Below are 18,968 nucleotides of genomic sequence, written 5' to 3' on the forward strand. Positions count from 1 at the left end.
CAGGCAATACCTCTTTCCAAACGTTCACTACGTGGTGTTCTCCCCTTCCAGACTTTAGAGAAATGATTTTCAACCCCTTCTTAAACATGTTTACACAGAGGCGACCCTCCCCACCCCAGTTTAACAGTACTTACTTCCAAGATTACAGTCTTTGAAGTTGTAGCTGTAGAATTTAGAGGAGGGGAAATGGTTACTTGACAACATCAGAATTTTCCAATAATTGTTCTGTTGTGTGTTAAATTAGCAAAACACGTTGAATTACATTTTATGAAAAAAAGTCCCTTTAAACTTTGCTTGTCCTCTACAGTAAATCTACTGATTGCATTTATATATTTATACTCAACTGTGTTCATGGATTTATTTACTGATGTTTGCAAGGCCTCTTATTCCTTATTCCTTTTCTGTAACATTTTCACTTCAGACTCCATTATGAGATCCTGCTAGTTATATAAACCAGGCAGAGTAATGAAAACAAAATATCTATATTTTATTTTTGGTTTTGTTCTGGAAAGCGTCCTTTTCTGTTACCCTGAAACCTTTTGACCTCTGTCCTAATAGCGGTGGTCACTCAAGGGCAAAGGGTCAGCGGTGGGTTAAGACTTTGTGTGTTTGTCTTGAAAAGGGACAGACTGTCTGCTCCAACTTCCTGTTGTCTCTTTCTGAACAATGCAATTAGTTTGCGGAAGCAGAGTTCACCCCTGCTGAGGAACTCCCTCCTCTAAGCGAAGACGTGGCTGGGTTCCTCTCTTCCCCTTCCACTGCCTTTGGGGTTTGTTATACAACAAAGCAAGCTGTGTGAGCCGAGAAAGAGATTCACAGGTGCACGGAAAGAGCGCTGTCACTTGTCAATCATTCCCCCCGGCCATAAATGATTTGGTGGGGTGGCATGAGAAGACCAAGGGGTGAGTTGAGTTCCCAGGTCCACATCCAATCAAATCCTGAAACTCATTGGTTGGGGCCTGATGATGTCATGAGTGGGGTGCCAGTGAAGTCATTAGGGTTGCCAGTTCCGGGTTGGGAAAGATCTGGAGATTTCTGGGGCGGAGCCTGAGGAGGGCAGGGTTTGGGGAGGGGAGGGACTTCAATGCCATTGAGTCCAATTGCCAAAGCGGCCATTTTCTCCAGGTGAACTGATCTCTATCGGCTGGAGATCAGTTTTAATAGCGGGAGATCTTCAGGTAGTACCTGGAGGATGGCAACCCTAAGTCCAGTACCAGTTATAGGTCTGTATGTGGTATCTGCGTGTAGTCATAATCATGTGGCTTTTGAAGAGATGGTGTGTTCAGCAGACTAAAACAGTTAACACGGACATTAAATATAGCCTAAAAGTAAAGTTGAACTATTGGTGTCAGATTTTCCCCTCCTATCACAACCAAGTTATCACAACCAAGGGGCCAGAGACTTACTTTTTGTCTAAATTAAAGCTAGGAATTCAGGGAGGGGCACAGAAGTTTTCTAAGTTTTCATATGCCCCCTGTAGCTATGGACCTACTATTGAGCTAAAGAGGTTATTTTACAGTTCCTTTTACGATTTCATTCCTTCCTTCCCAGGTTTTAGACATTTGCTTTTAGGATCCCCAGACCACAAGCCAAAGATTCTAGCCGTCTATTTAATAGCTCCATGGTTGCCAGAAAGGATGCCTCCCTGTTACTTCAGACTTCTCACCACCTCCTCAGCTGCTATGAGAGAATCTACATACAAATGTCAGGACTTGCCCATTCCTCATAGCCTGGCTTGGCCCTCTCAGCAGTACTTCTTTCTGGTGTGGTCTAGGCTCTGGCTTTGTAGCTTTGGGGAGAAGGCACTTTAGATCTTTCTGGAACTTTCCCCCATGTCCTGTAAAGAGAGACCTGTCTTTTTTTTTTTCTTTTTAGGCAATTCCAAATAGTCTATGGACTGTTTTGAAGGAAATCAATACTACAAGCTGCTGTAGTTTAATACTAGCTGCATTAACTATTCTTTCAGGATTCTGTAACTTGGTAAGTATTCTGAGACTTACAGATCCTAAGCTTTCTTCACAAGCTATGGCCTCCAGGTTTCCTTGGGGAGAAGGAATAAGTACATCTGTTGTTGTCCTAGTTTCCATTGCACACAAGGACCATTTTTCTCAGTTTCACCCAGATGTTGCTCCTGATGAAGTGAGGAGTAGCCCTAAGATACACAGAAATACCCTCAACCCTGTTTCTTGGTAACAGGGAGGGGGGAACTGTGAATGGCACTTCGAGTCCTTTTGAGATAGGTGTGGGGTAGGAGAAAGGTTGAGCCAAAGGGTAAGATGTGAGCCAAAGGGTAAGCACCAAAGGTCTCTTTGGCTGCTAGCCCATGGTTGCTGGCTTATAGCCTTTATGGACCAAACGAGTGGATATCAGCCTAGCTCGGGACGTTATGTGTACCTTTTTTCTTTACATGGCATTTTGTTTAAGTTGACTATGCTGGTTCTTGACCATAACAATAAATATTATTGTTTTTGATTTATATGGTATTGCTATTTTTGTAAAAGGTTTTGGATCCCCAATGGGGAGAAAAGTGGGATAACATGAAAATCCTTTGGCATACCAGTTCTTTCACTTACAGAAGCATCTTACCTTATCATGTACAAGGATATTAGAGATAACTTGTACATTTCTCACCAAGTAATTCCTCCACTTCATTACACTTCTAAACAATGCTGTTAATATATTTGGAGGATACTAAAAAAAAATTTCCAATAGATCAAAGAGAATGGGCATTTGAGAGCTTAATTCTCTATATCCTAGGCTACCCTTTATATAGGTAGGGAACAGGATCCCGACAACAGGTTTATTTCAATTTCCTATGTTTATAAGCAAATAAATTGTGCTGAACTGACCTACCTCACTGGCTTGTTGTAAAGATTAGTTCAAGATAATCTGTGTATAGTGCTCTGATCATTCCAAAGAGCTACACAAAGGCTTAGTAGTACTGCTGCTTTGACAATGTACAGGTTTTTTTTCCTGTCGCTGAAAATATGTTTAAATTTAAATTGCTTATCTCCAAAGAATGTAAGGCTAGCATGAAACCCTGACGAGGTATATGTTTCCAATTATATCCTTATTCCTCCCTACGAAAGACTTTGAAGGCTCCGTGGAGAAACGTTGACCAAAGCGAGGAAATATCCAAACTCTGCTGGAAATGCTTGACTTCCAATGTAACAAACAGATGGATCCCAGGCGAGGTCGGCTTGTGCCAGAGTTTCCCATGCAAAGGCACCGCTAACACAGCCAACGTGTCTTTTAGCAATGCCAGTTTGCTCAGAGTCAGAAAGATAGCATTTGCTCGACGTACACCAAAACGATGATTTTGCTTCCAAGTTGTCAGAAAAGCACGGAACGGAGAAGCTGACTGCATTCCTCCTTTAAAGAAAGGAAATAAATAGAGACACGCTGACTGTGAAACAGGCTTTGGATGACTGAAATCCTGCTGTAAAAACCCAACCCCCAAACCGGAATTCATTTCTTTAATTGCACACAAAAAACAAAGTAGTTAAACTGGCCCTTTCCTGATTGTATCTTTATTGTTCGGGGCATGACTAAGCCCTTGTTGCAGATCATGTTTGCCTGTGTGAGAAAAAAGAAATCCTGCTCAACGTTCATCTATTTAAAATAGTACCTAATAAGCTTCCTTTGTACATGAGGTTCTTTCGCACACTCTAAGAGCGCTGTATAAACGCTAAGTAATTTTATTACCCCTAAACGTTCCTGTCAGATTTGACGGGCAAGAGAGGGGAACTGAGAGCGGAATTGGGGAGAGATGAAGAATTTAACTCCACTCATCAGCACCCCCCCCCCATCCGTACCCCCAAGAGCACTAGGCTAGGAACTAAATCTACCTGGTGTCTGTAAATTGAAGTAGGTTCCCTTCACCCAACATTGTAGTCCATGTCGCTTGGTCCCATAGAACTAAATGGAAACTGTGGAGAGACAGAGATCTGCATAGTTCTATCACTTGTACATATTAGAATATGATGGCAAAACAAAGGTTGGGAGGATGTCCCCTGACTAGGGTTGCCAGGTCCCTCTTCGCTACCAGCGGGAGGTTTGGGGGGCAGAGCCTGAGGAGGGCGGGGTTTGGGGAGGGGAGGGACTTCAATGCCATAGAGTCCAATTCCCCAAGCGGCCATTTTCTCCAGGTGAACTGATCTCTATCGGCTGGAGATCAGTTGTAATAGCAGGAGCTCTCCAGCTATTCCCTGGAGGTTGGCAACGCTACCCTTGACTTGTTTAACATTAAAAAGAAGCCACAAGGGCCTCAATTTGGACCAAAGCCACTGTGCTGGCAGAGGGAGATGTCACACACACACACACACACACACACATACACACACTCATTTCCTGCATAGTTTCCCTGAAAGAAATCACCTCTTGGAGCGGCTATTAACTATGGGAGACGGAAAGAGACAGGTACAATACAGATTCTGGTCTGTTCCCCCAATCATAGTTATTGGTAGTTCTAAATGGCACTCAGGTATCGGCCACAGCCAAGCCAAGATCAAATGGGATTCGAGTTCCTATAGCCACAAACTCCTGGAGAGTCAGGGAAACAGCCCTGCCCACTCCCAGTGACAAGGCCCTCATCAAAACTGGGGGCCCTGCCGCTATTTGGAAAGCCTCCAGAGATCCAGTCATGTGGACAATTCTGCTTTCTAGCATCTCTCAGAGCACCTTAAATGTACACTCTTTTCTGCTAGTGGCTCAATGGTAGAGCATCTGTGGCTCAACAGTAGAGCATGGGCTGTGGCTCAATGGTAGAGCATCTGCTTGGCATGAAGAAGGTCCCAGGTTCAATCCCCGGCATCTCCAGTTAAAGGGACTAGGCAGGTAGGTGATGTGAAAGACCCCTGCCTGAGACCCTGGAGAGCTGCTGCCAGTCTGAGTAGACAATACTGACTTTGATGGACCTTGATGGTCTGATTCAGTAGAAGGCAGCTTCATGAGTTTGTTCATGTTGAAATAGTTGTCCATGTTTTATTTTATTGTAGTTTCTATTCAGAAATTCGTAATGAACTACTAAGTCCTTTGCATACATGTAGACTGAATGCCTCCAATTCCAATAATGCTTCCTTTCTTTTGAATAATGGTTCACCCTATGTTCTGGAGAAGGTAGCACAATTTTTAAAGATTGCTATAGAACGCTGCAAATTATTTAAATAGACGGATGTGTTAGCTCACAACACTATCTTATGCAAGTGTCTTTTAACCATTTTGTAAGGTTATATCCCAGATATTTATATTTTTACACGCTAATGTATGTACAGTGATTTTATGCCAATAAAGGACAATATGACTGACTGACTGACTGATCATGTGTTTCTACACTTAAAAGTGTACTGTATTAAATGATCCATTGGTCAAGAAGGCCACAATTTGGTCCACACTTTACTGCTGAACTCTACTCTTTCAATGTACTCACTCTGGGCACAGCCTAGCAAAAGCCAAAAACTTCCAACTTCTATTAGAAGGATGTGCTTAAGTTCCTTGATGATTGCTTCAAGAATATGATATGGACATACAAGAACCCACCGCTGAAAATGGATTGGTACTAAACAGGGTTGCTAACCTCCAGGTAGTGGCTGGAGATCTCCTGCTATTACAACTGATCTCCAGCCGATAGAGATCAGTTCACCTGGAGAAAATGGCCACTTTGGCCATTGGACTCTATGGCATTGAAGTCCCTCCCCTCCCCAAACCCCGCCCTCCTCTGGCTCCTCCCCAAAAACCTCCCACCAGTGGCAAAGAGGGACCTGGCAACCTAGTACTAAAGAATATTGAAGGTGGTTTTTCTAATTAAATGGACTTTATAGAAGAGAAACACCATAACCTCAGTTAGATTTACGAAGAACTGAATGTTGTTCATTGACCATTGAAATCAGAAATTTTCCATACGTGATATTTGCTTTGATATAACTTGTCCGGTGAAATTGGGGGGCTCTTATTAATTCTGACCTTTATTAATGAATACATTTGACTCTGCACCTTTCTGTGGAAGGTTTATGGATTACATCAACTTTTGGAGCTCCTGTCTTACTGGACCATGTCATGGAATGATTGGAATATCCCTCATCTGACCAGCCCAGAGATCATTTCCTAATACCTGAAAGAATCCTTTGAGCTCTAAAAAGGAGAGACAGTCATGTAACAGAGTTGTAAAATGGCAACTACAAAGTACGCTGGGGCACGAGTTCAATATTGACAGAAGAAAGAATGTTCACCTGCATTTTTCCGTTCACTGAAGCACACATTAGAAAGCCAGAAGCAGATGTAGCTGTGGCCAAAAACCCTACGTAACTCTGCTGAGCATAGTTCTAAGGAAAGGAAACTTCAAATGGCAGCGTATTTTGGTTTTGTGGTTCTCCTAGACAGGAAACACAAAGTGTACACAAGGGACTATAAAAAGCTACTTTTAGTTGAGGCTGCCTGACTTTACCATACATGGGACCTGATAAATATTTTCCATTCTCTGCAATAATAATAGCCTGTACAACTCCACACCTGCAAACGTAAGGTAAAAACGAGAGCTGTATCTGCCAGCTTTCATAGCTGTGATGTTATTTTGAAGAGAGCACTGGAAAAACCTATTAAGCCTAATATTTACTTATATTAGAAGCCACCAAGAATGCTAATCCATGCACCAAACCTCATCACATTTAATCATGGCCGCTTCCACTTTGAGTTGAATTCAACCCTTGTTTTCCACTAGGAGAAAAGAGTGTGTGCCCCCCAATTCCCTCTCCTGGAGCAAAGCTTTTTCCTGTGCCAACAGTGCTCCAGGTTGGGAGGGGGGTCTCCTGACCACAGGGAAGCAGCAGGCGCCCATTTTCTCCAAGTGAATTGATCTCTACCAGCTGGAGATCAGTTGTAATAGCAGGAGGTCTCCAGCTACTACCTGGAGGTTGGCAAACCTATGGGCAGGCCTTTTTAACATTGTGTGAGATGCTACAGTTGTAATTCTTTAAGATTTACCTTTCCCAAGGATCGCTAAGATATTACATCTTTCTTGGGGTGGTGGGAAAGAGGATGTTCTAAATATATGGGCTCAATGTCTATAAGTTGAAAACATAAACAAATATAGGATGCATACATATATTTCTTTAAAAAAATTATCTAAGCCCAAATAATAGCCTCACCATTTTACATTCATACAAAGGACCATTATTGACCCTGACTAGATGCATTTTGGCCCATTGGCCTTCCTTTGACCACTGAGGAAGGCCAATGGAATGAAATGCATCTGGTCAGGGTCAATAATTATTAGGGTGGCCAACCTTCAGGTGGTGGCTGGTGATCTCCCGCTATTACAACTGATCTCCAGGCGATAGAGATCAGTTCACCTGAGAAAATGGCCGCTTTGGCAATTGGACTTTATGGCATTAAAGCCCCTCCCCTCCTCAAACCCTGCCTTCCACAGGCTCCACCCCCAAAACCTCCTACCAGTGGCGAAGAGGAACCTTGCAACCCTAATAATGATCTTTTGTATACATGTACATTGGTGAGGCTATTATTTGAGCCTAGATCATTGTTTTTCAGGAATATTGTCACATCTATATAATTGTGTTTAAGGAATATTGTTATATATATATATATATATATATATATATATATATATATATATATATATATATATATATATATATATATATATATTTTTTTCCAATATTTGTTTATATTTATGTGTTTAACTTACAGAAATAGAGCACGTATACTTAGAGACTAGGGTTACCAGGTCCCTCTTTGCCACCAGTGGGTTGGTTTTTGGGGTGGAGCCTGAGGAGGCCGGGGTTTGGGGAGGGGCGGGACTTCAATGTCATAGAGTCCAAATGCCGAAGTGGCCATTTTCTCCTGGTGAACTAATCTCTATCAGCTGGAGATCAGTTGTAATAGCAGGAGATCTCCAGCCACTACCTGGAAGTTGGCAACCCTATTAGACACTTTTATCCTTTTCGGTTCTTAATTCAATTCATATTGGGCTAAGCTATTTCCCTTTCTTTTTTTTGTCGGGAAAGAGGATGCTAACATGGGATGCAATCGGGGACTCTGATGAGAGGGACCCGTGTGACTCCAGCCTCCAAGCAAGGTTTCCTGCAGGTATAATGCCGCCCTCCATCCACCTCCCTCTTCCCTGCTCTCTTCAGGCAGTTTCCTGTTGCTGAGGCAGGCGGCCTGCTGGCCTCTGCCTTTCAAGTGTCAACAACATTCCCTTGCTGGCAAAGATAGCCAAATGCTTGTTAATGAGATCGAACAGCTGGGTAGAGGTGAACTACTGAGAAGCATAAAAGCGTGCCGGCCGGTGCAGGAAGCCAGGCCTCTGGAATCTTTTCAGCGCTCTGCGAGCATTCAAATCGAAGAAGGAGTGCTGGATCCATTAATGGAACGGAGCTTCCCCTGCAAGGGTGGTAACCATTCCAAAGGGTATCTGAAACTAGACATTGTATGGGAGATTATGAACAATTCGCTGAGCATTTTGGAGGCGGGTAGTGGTTAATGAAGAGCAGCCTCAAAGGTAGGGTTGCCAACTTCCTGGTACTTCTCCTGCTATTACAGCTGATCTCCAGGCAACAGAGATCAGTTCACCTGGAGAAAATGGCCTCTTTGGCAATTGGACTCTATGGCATTGAAGTCGCTCCCCTTTCCAAATCTGGAGCTGGCAACCCTATAGGGAAGGATAATTTTGAGTAGACAAACTGTGTGAATGGGAAGGGTTAATCAGCCTCTTCCCTGGCAGCTTCGTGTTTATACATATTATGTGTAACATATAATTTGTCCCCGCAGATATCCATACTCTCCTAGCACAAGCTCTTATTCACTCCAGGATAGCTGGGTCATCCACCATACCACTTTGTTACCGGCAAACATAAGGGTGGGAATTATATATTCTTAACACTGAAGTCCAACTGTTTAAAATAGGCTTCCCAGGTAGATGGAAGGGACTGCTTCGAATGTGATGCTACCACATAGAGCAGTGGTTCCCAACCTTTTTTTGACCAGGGACCACTAGGACCTTTTTGCTCGGTGCAGGGACCCCAAGGTTCAAAATAAAAATTCACAGAATTTGAAAATAAACTTTAATCATAAGTGTTATTAAACTTAGAATAATATTTGAATATTTTTTTATAATAGAGAACTTTTAATTGAAAATATTAATTTATTATGGGTTTATAACTTTGTTTCACGGACCTTAATTTAGTTCTCGTGGACCCCTGGGAGTCCACGGACCCCTGGTTGAGAACCAGTGACATAGAGGCTGTGAAGTAAAGATGGAGGTCTGAGCAAATAACACAGCATCCTCACGCTGGGAAACACTTTCTCCTCACGAGGGATTCCCTATGGAGATATTGACTCCCATGTAAGAGAACGGAAAGTCACTGTGCATGCTGGAATTTGGATTGGGTCCAAATGTTGCACAGGTCAAGCAACAAGCTCAGGTGCAACTTCAGTGACTCCAGTTACATTCTGGTTATGTGAATTCAGAGTTGTATGCTCCTCAGGGCTGATTCATACATACATATTCATCATCACTCAGTGACCTGGTGGAGGAGGAAGAGGAAGAAGAGGAGGAAGAAGAAGAGTTAGTTTTTATACCCTGATTTTCTCTATTGTTAAGGAGTCTTAAACTGGCTTACAATTGCCTTCCCTTCCTCTCCCCACAACAGACAACTTGTGAGGTAGGTGGGGCTGAGAGAGTTCAGAAAGAACTGTGACTAGCCCAAGGCTTCATGAGGAGGAGTGAGGAATCAAAGCCGGTTCTCTAGATTAGAGTCTGCTGCTCATGTGGAGGAGTGAGGAATCAAACCCGGTCCTCCAGATTAAAGTCCACCACTCCTAAAACTACACCACACCAAGTGAGCACCATAAGTTAATTGTGTACTGTGTGCTTCCATGACAGAGTGGGGATTCAGACCTGTGTCGCCCAGATCCTAGTCTGACATTCCAACCACTACACCACTCTGATAGGGTCCTCAGCTGGGTATAATGCCATAAAGATCACCCTTTGAAGCTGCCATTTCATCCAGGGAAATTTACATCTGCAATCTGGAGTTCAGTTGTAATTCCAGAACATCTCCAGGCCCCACCTGTAGGTTGTCATCCCTACCCCATGGCAAAAACATTTATCATGGCATGAACTGTTCTGAGTCAGAACTTCATGAGATACACTCTTCTAAGCTCCATGTCAATCAAAAGTTTGTCCAGACCCCTAAAAGTTCAGTGGTTCAGATTGACTCGGATGAGGATCCAACATGTGTATAAGAAGAATGAATTTGGCCTCATCTCAACACCATCCTAAATATTGTACTTACTATGGGCAGTTTGGGGTAGGGACAGGACTGCTAAGATATGTTGGAAGGAAATTCTGTCCACGTTTTTAGGCAGAGGAGCAAATTTATCATTGAATTCGGGCAGCGGAAAGATGGTTAAATGTAGATCTACACCAAATGGTTTGATTTAAGCTGAAGAATTTAATGACCACCAGTTTGGAACTGTCTCCTGACAAGTGAAAACCAGAGATTTGAAAAGAAAATAGGCTTGGGGTATAAATTTAATGGCTCCCGAGAGAGAACAAAGAGGAGGTCAGCGAGAAGGTGTTAGAAGGAGGCTCAGATGGTGTCAAGATGAAGGCAATCGATACAGACTCCTGTTCTCCCTCAGAGCAGCAGCTGTAACACAAAGGGAAAGAATGCTATAAAGAAGTTTGGAATTGCATTGTTTTACTTGCTCGTGTATATTGAAACACTTGTGGTCTGTCTCCCTCTCACCCATGAAATCAGTCTCTTAGTATAACAGACTAGACCGTCCCTGGAATTGCTCTACATCCCAATGATTAAATAGATGTTCAGTATAAGAAGCACCCTCGGGGTCTGCTATGGTTCCTATTGCGGGGCTCTTGTGTACATCCAGTTCTATGGGTGAATTATGCTCTTAATCAGCATGCCAATAATAATAATAATAATAATAATAATAATAATAATAATAATAATAATAATAATAATAATAATAAGAAGAAGAAGAAGAAGAAGAAGAAGAAGAAGAAGAAGAAGAAGAAGAAGGAGAAGGAGAAGGAGGAGTTGGTTTTTATATGCTGACTTTCTCTACCACTTAAAGCAGAATCAAACCGGCTTACAATCACCTTCCCCTCCCCACAACAGACACCCTGTGAGGTAGGTGGGGCTGAGAGAGCTGTGACTAGCCCAAGGTCACCCAGCAGACCATGTGTAGGAGTGGGGAAACAAATCCAGTTCACCAGATTAGCCTCCGCCGCTCATGTGGAGGAGTGGGGAATCAAACCCGGTTCTCCAGATCAGAGTCCACCATTCCAAACTACCACTCTTAACCACTACACCACGCTGGCTCCCTTTCCATATGTCCTGAAGCTTGTTGTCCTACTAGTGGTGTGGAAAAGGCACACAAGTTCCCTGCTGCTATCACATGGGTTCCCACCACAAAGACTAGAGAATCCTGAGCTATTGCAGAATATTTGAAAGCAGTAACAGTTTTTTTTTTTTTTTGCATGGTATGAATGAATTTGTTATTGATGGGTGCAATTTCAGCTTGGGGGTGGGTGGGAGAAGGAGAGCTGGATATATAAAACAGCTTTGCCCTCTGGGTGCACCTGTTCGCTGTGTGTTGGCAGACTTGGTCAGGAGGTTATGGGTATGTATGGACGGCTGTGTCTGCCTCTGCAGCTGTTCCGTGGCCATTAAAACATTGGTTTTGCCTTTCTTAGCCCACCACTTCGGCTAATTGAAAACCCAGCAACATTTTAAAAAGAGGTTCCAATGAATGGTGAGAATGGTTTAAAGAACACAGATCCTGCACGTAATTCTTTAAGGCGACGGGAAGGAAATTGTATCGAGCGGCACACAGAAGGCTGACGAAACTACACAGATACGGGAGAAGAGGACACCTCAGCTCATGGCGTAGGCTGTGTGTACGTTGTGATCTCATGGAAACGCATACAACAAAACCCATGAGCATTTATTTATTGATGGACATCTGAAGACTTTTGATAGCTGTTGGGCTGAAGTCCCACATGAATTATCAAATACAGGGACATTACAGTGCGATTGTAAACAAACCCTTCCTATTCATTGACTGAGAAATTTGCTATGCAAGTCTGCTAGGAAAGGGACTAGGGGGGCGACATTTAAGGAAGAAGAAGAAGAAGAAGAAGAAGAAGAAGAAGAAGAAGAAGAAGAAGAAGAAGAAGAAGAAGAAGAAGAGGAGGAGGAGGAGGAGGAGGAGGAGGAGGAGGAGGAGGCGGCGGCGGAGGAGCTGGTTTTTATATGCCGACTTTCTCTACCACTTAAGGGAGACTCAAACCAGCTTACAATCATCTTCCCTTCCCCTCCCCACAATAGACATCTTGTGTGGTAGGTGGGGCTGAGAGAGCTCTTAGTAGAACTGTAACTTGCCCAAGCTCACCCAGCTGGCTTCGTGTGTAGGAGTGGGGAAACAAATCCCGTTCACCAGATTAGCCTCCGCCATTCATGTGGAGGAGTGGGGAATCAAACCCGGTTCTCCAGATCAGAGTCTACCACTCCAAACCACCGCTCTTAACCACTACACCACACTGGTCAAGTGATTTGCTTCCATGTGAAGTTTGGGTTAAATCTAGGTGGTTTGAGGAGGCAGACAGAATCCTTGTCGGGGAGGGGGGCAGTGATGGTTTCAACAACATTGCTGATGCGAACACATCAATATGTGTCGCTGACGGAGTGGGCTGACAAGGGCTTTAAATGGCACCTATGAATTCAATCCAAGTTAGACCTTTGCTCCCGCATTGTCCTTTTTGAACCATAGTGGATCTCTGGCAGAGGAAAATCTGGTGCCTGAGATCCACTGGGGACTGAACCTGGGATCTTTGACATGTAAGACTTGCTCTGAGCCACCCTCTTCCCTGCACAATTTATCACAGGTAACACCGGCTCTGTCTTCATAGCCATTGTCTGGGCTTGAACATGAATAGCATGGGAAAGGCATGGAAAACTACCAAAGCTGCAACTTGTGGATAGGGTGGGCTATAAATCTAGTCTTTAAAGAAATGATGGGGATTTTCCTGTGAGAGGAGAAGGAGAAGAGTTGGTGTTTATACCCCGATTTTCTCTACCTTTAAGCAGTCTCAAACCAGCTTACAATCACCTGCCCTTCCTCTCCCAACAGGCACCTTATGAGGTAGGTGGGGCTGAGAGAGTTCAGAGAGAAGTAGCCCAAGGTCTCCCAGCAGGATTCATGTGGCAGAGTGGGGAAACCAACCCAGTTCACCAGATTAGAGTCCGCCGCTCATGTGGAGGAGTGGGGAATCAAACCAGGTTCTCCAGATCAGAGTCCACTGCTCTTAACCACTATACCATGCTGGCTCCCTATAAATTAGGAGGATGTGGAATGGTGTGGTATACCCCAGTCTTGTCAGATCTCAGAAGCTAGTCAGGGTTGGTACTTGGGTGGGGGACCATCACAGAAGACTCTGCAGAGGAAGGCAATTGCAAAACACCTCTGCTTCTCACTTGCCTTGAAAATCCCTTGCTAGGGTAGCCATTAGTTGGTTATGACTTGATTGCATACATACATACATACATATACATACATACATACATACAAATTAGGGTCATCTAATAGCTCATGGAGCCCTGCACTGGATAGCCTGGATAGCCCAATCTAGTCAGAAGATAAACAGGGTGGGGTCTGGTTGGTACTTAGATGGGAGACCACCAAGGAAGTCCAGGGTCACAATGCAGAGTCAGGCAATAGGGTTGTCAGGTCCTTCTCTGTCACCGGTGGGAGGTTTTTGGGGTGGAGCCTGGGAAGGGCAGGGTTTGGGGAGGGGAGGAACTCCAATGCCATAGAGTCCAATTACCCAAGCTGCCAGTCTCTCCAGGTGAACTGATCTCTATTGGCTGGAGATCAGTTGTAATAGCAGGAGATCTCCAGCTATTACCTGGAGGTTGGCAACCCTAGCAGGCAATGGCAAACCTAGGTTTGTCTCTTGCCTTGAAAACCCTACAGGGTTTGCCGTAAATCAGCTGTGACTTGATGGCGCTTCCCACCACCAATGGCTCATGGAATCAAGCAGCACTTCCCACTAGCAGAGTGGGAAGGACTTTGATCTGCTCCCCGCCTGACTTCCAGCCATTTGAATGCAGAGCCGTCTTCCACTTGCAAAGCCCTGGCGGCCTTTGCACATTTAAATTATGCGCCATCCAAGGAGGTGTGAAACTAATTCCATGTTTACTTTGCAAAAACCACATGTGATCATGGAGAAGCATCCACTCCGCCTTGGATATCTGCCTTGGACATAAGCTGGCACAGACCATAATACCGCTCCCTTCTAAAAGGATAATTTTGGAGATATCTGCACATGATTATTTTTAGAACAGCTGCAGTTACATTGCTCCGCACTCTCAGGCTCTGCGTTCCTAAATAAGGGGGTGGGGGAGTCCTTGACTTAAAGTAGGCTTTAAAGGAAAACAGAAGTTTTCCTACAGCGGTAGAATTCTTTAAAAAAAATTACATAGTAACCTCATTGAAGAAAGAACATTTGCACCCGGCCTGGAGGGACCCGCTTAAACAGGATTTTCTCATGAATGTACTTGAGATGCAATATTATGGTACATTTTCCCCTCCAGCTTGTGTGCTTTCCGTTTAATGGGTGTACCACCGGTGTATACCTTGGTCTTTTTCTTTTGCAACCAACAGCCGCTCAATCTGCAAGCAATCAAGGGTTTCAAGCCCTGAGAGAGCGATATTATGACTTATTAGGGAGACCGTTTCCACACCAAGTTTTTGATGCAGCTTGGCTTCCTAACTGCATCATTTTTTTAACCATCCCTGTCACTAGGCTTGCCAGTTCCAGGTTGGGAAATACCTGGCGATTTGGGGGGTGGAGCCTGAGGAGGGCGGGGTTTGGGGAGGAGAGGGACTTCGATGCCATAGAATCCAATGGCCAAAGCGGCCGTTTCCTCCAGGTGAACTGATCTTTATTGGCTGGAGATCATAAGAACATAAGAAAGGCCATGCTGGATCAGACCAAAGTCTATCAATCGGGTTGCCAACCTCCAGGTACCAGCTGGAGATCTCCTGCTATTACAACTGATCTCCAGCTGAAAGAGATCCGTTCACCTGGAGAAAATGACCGCTTTGGCAATTGGACACTATGGCATTGAAGTCCCTCCCCTCCCCTCCCCAAGCCCTGCCCTCCTCAGGCTCCACCTCAAAAACCTCTTGCTAGTAGCGAAGAGGGACCTGGCAACCCTATCCATCAGGTCCAGCAGTCTGTTCACACAGTGGCCAACCAGGGGCATCTACGAAGCCCACAAACAAGATGACTGCAGCAACATTATCCTGCCAAAGCACCTAATATGATAGGCACGCTCCTCTGATCCTGGAGAGAACAGGTATGCATCATGACTAGCATCCATTTTGACTAGTAGCCATGGATAGCCCTCTCCTCCATGAACACGTCCCACTCCCCTCTTAAAGCCTTCCAAGCTGGCAGCCATCACCACATCCTGAGGCAGGGAGTTCAACAATTTAACTCTGCGCTGTGTGAAGAAATACTTCTTTGATCTGTTTTGAATCTCTCACCCAAGGTTGGGTAGAAAGAATATATATATATATATATATATATATATATATATATATATATATATATATATATATATATATATATATAAATACTGAAAACATAATTTATTAGAAGTGCTATGTAAAGTTTAAAAATATTTAAAAACATTAAAATAGCACAATGGCATTTCCTAGGGTTGAGAACTGTAACCACATACCAAACCCGTTTCTGCCTATTGGGCCTTCATCAGTGGTTAATTAAAACACATGTTAAGCCTGCACACATTTACAGAAATAAATGAATACATACATATACAAACAGTTCAAACCCAACTAGGCATGTGTATAGGTTGTCTGGAAAGATAGAATAATAATGGGTTAGTTTCTATCTATTTAAGAGCCCGTTCTAGAGTGGTATTATTTATGTTATACAATGTCCTTGTAAACTTATGCATGTGGGCATGTCAACAAGACCAATAGCGCTTCTAATAAATTATATTTTCAGTATTTACACACACACGTGTGTGTGTGTGTGTGTGTGTGTGTGTGTGTGTACCCAGGTTCTGTTTTCAGGTTGGGTTTTATTCCCCTTTTTTCTTCCACACTTGAATCTCTCACCCTCCAGCTTCAGCAGATGACCCCGCATTCTAGTACTATGAGAGAGGGAGAAAAACATCTCCCTGTCCACTCTCTCCATACCGTGCATAATTGTATAGACCTCTATCATGTCTCCCCTTAACAGCTTTCTTTCCAAGCTAAACAGCCCTAAGCATTTTAACTGCTCCTCTTAGGGCAGTTGCTCTAGCCCCCTGATCATTTTGGTTTCTCTTTTCTGCACCTTCTCAAGCTCTGTAATATCCTTTTTTAGGTGTGGTGACCAGAACTGTACACAGTATTCCAGGTGAAGAGCAGAATCCAATGAGTTAAATGAATAGGAGATGAGGGAGGCGACTTTCTACTGTGCTGTCAACAGGACAGGAAGCTCAGATGGCCAGTTGTCCATCTGGGCTATTACCAGTGGAGACAAGCACAAAGATGAGTGTAACTGTAGGCTAGTGGGGGCTGAGTAAATAATGGTTTTTTTAAGGCTGCACAGGAAATTCACTGTTACTAGGAAAACATGAACCCAAGAATTCCCAATTCAAATTCTTAAGACAAATTCAGAGCTAATTTCTATAGAACCGTGAGGAGGTTTGAAAGCACCCAGCAAGGTGTCATGGTTAAGAGCGGTGGTTTGGAGTGGTGGAATCTGATCTGGAGAACCGGGCTTGATTCCCCACTCCTCTACATGAGTGATGGATTCTGGTCTGGTGAAGCGGGTTTGATTCCCCACTCTTCCACATGAGCAGCAGTCAGAGGCTAATCTGGTGAACTGGATTTGTTTCCCCACTCCTCCACATGAAGCCAGCTGGGTGACCTTGGGCAAGTCACACTCTCTCTGCCCCCACCTATCTCACGGGGTGTCTGTTGTGGGGAGGGGAAGGGAAGGTGAGTGTAAGCCGGTTTGAGTCTCCCTTAAGTGGTAGAGAAAGTCAGCATATAAAAGCCCATTCTTATTCTTCTTATTCTTCTTCTCCCTCACTGTATTCAACCCAAACATTTTTCCCCCAATCTGGGGGTGGGGTGGGGGACATTTTATGCAGCTTTATGGAGTATTTTAGTTTGAAAAGAGAGAAACTGGTGGGGAATACATCAATGCACAACCGGAATTTCACAGAACCTACTGTGACCATTGCATTCCACATTGCATTCCACATCCATTGCATTCCACATCTGCCTTCACTCTTAGCCCCTACACTAAACCTCTTCCATAACAATCAATAATTTTGGAAGGACTCGAGGAAGCAGCATCCTTCTGAGGCCACATATCAACCAGGTGTTGAGGGTGTCAGTTCCAGAAACTCAAATGTTTGTAACACCCTTCCCTACGCTTTGATGTTGACAACTGACAAGGCAGATCCTGTGAAAATGTCCCAGTTAGCTTCACCAGGCTTTCCTTCCTCCCCTCCCCCAAAGAAGTCATATTTCTTTTCCTTTTCAAAACTTACATCTTCCAGACAGAATACATGTTATGGGCCTGCAGTGTCTCAAAACGGATTTAGAGAACGTATTTTTTACAGTATTCATTTTATAATCTGCACTTTAAGTTATTTTGCATGCAGCATCCCGTTGGCTTTCAGCCAGGGAGATGTGATCTTCCTTTTGCTGGAGTCCCAAAAGTTCCAAAAAGTTTCAAATGGTGGGGGGGACCTAGATGCTTGAATGCTGGCCCACTGTCACATTTGATAAAAGATAGGATAACACATGTGCTTAATACTGGATCCAGAGCAGGAAGTAAAGAATCCCATGAAGTGGATGAAAAAATGCCAGTAACGGATATCTGGAATATGCATCTGTCACAATGGAAAAATATTTGCCACCGGGCAACAGTTCATTCAGTACTTGGTCATTCAGATGCCTAAAACTTGGTTGGATGTCTGGGGTTTGGGTAGATTTTTCCAATGAAATGTAATGAAAAATGCAGACTGATTAATGCGTTCTTCTACCATTATATTTATGAATGGAACCATGCGTTCCCCTTAATAATCACTCTTCGCACTAGGGATGCATAATTGTTAATACAGTAGTTGGGGAAGGGGGTATCATGATGCTGCAAATGGGAATATGCAGCCAGAAATTTACTATATCAAGACTTGACATGAACAACTCCCATTTGTGAACACTGTACAGTAAATGCTCCAAATCCAAATGGAACAATTTCCAACATTTGGGAATGGTCTGAAACCTTCCGATCTGGCCTTTATTCTAGTGCCCTACTGTCTGGTTTCATTTTCCCTGGCAGGGAGAGTAGGGCGAACAGCAAGAAGAGAAAGAGAGTCAAGAGACATGTGCCTGACAGAGATGTCATCCAACCAGAATAGTTAATCCATCTTCCTGCCAAAAAAATTTCCCACTTTTTCTGCTTTCAGTTTCCAGCAATATATTTTCCCCAAGGTAAAGAGAATGGCAGAGGCAAAAATCCTCTCCCATAGTCATCTTACCTGCATTGTGTTTAGGAGGGTATAAGAAACAGAAGCTCTGTTTATTGGAAAGATGGTTTAATTTTTTCCTATAAACAGCAATCTAGGGAGCATTTCTGATGAGGAAAGCAGCACATGGAGAAGATATCCGGGCAAAATTATGTCTAGTGTTCTAGTGATAGAATTCCAACATCATGTGTAGTTTGGTTCTTAATTAGAGTGTTGCAGGAGAGAACAAGAAACAGGTAATTTGCAGCAAGGGTTGCCAACTTGTGATTTTAAAACTACAAGAGAAACATGGACCACAGACAGAGTGAGCTACAAGCAGGGCTTCCTTTTTAAAAAACTTAAAATTTTGTATTTTTAACAAACTCTAGC

This window comes from Euleptes europaea, chromosome 16 (assembly GCF_029931775.1).
Source record: "Euleptes europaea isolate rEulEur1 chromosome 16, rEulEur1.hap1, whole genome shotgun sequence".
Lineage (NCBI taxonomy): Eukaryota > Metazoa > Chordata > Lepidosauria > Squamata > Sphaerodactylidae > Euleptes > Euleptes europaea.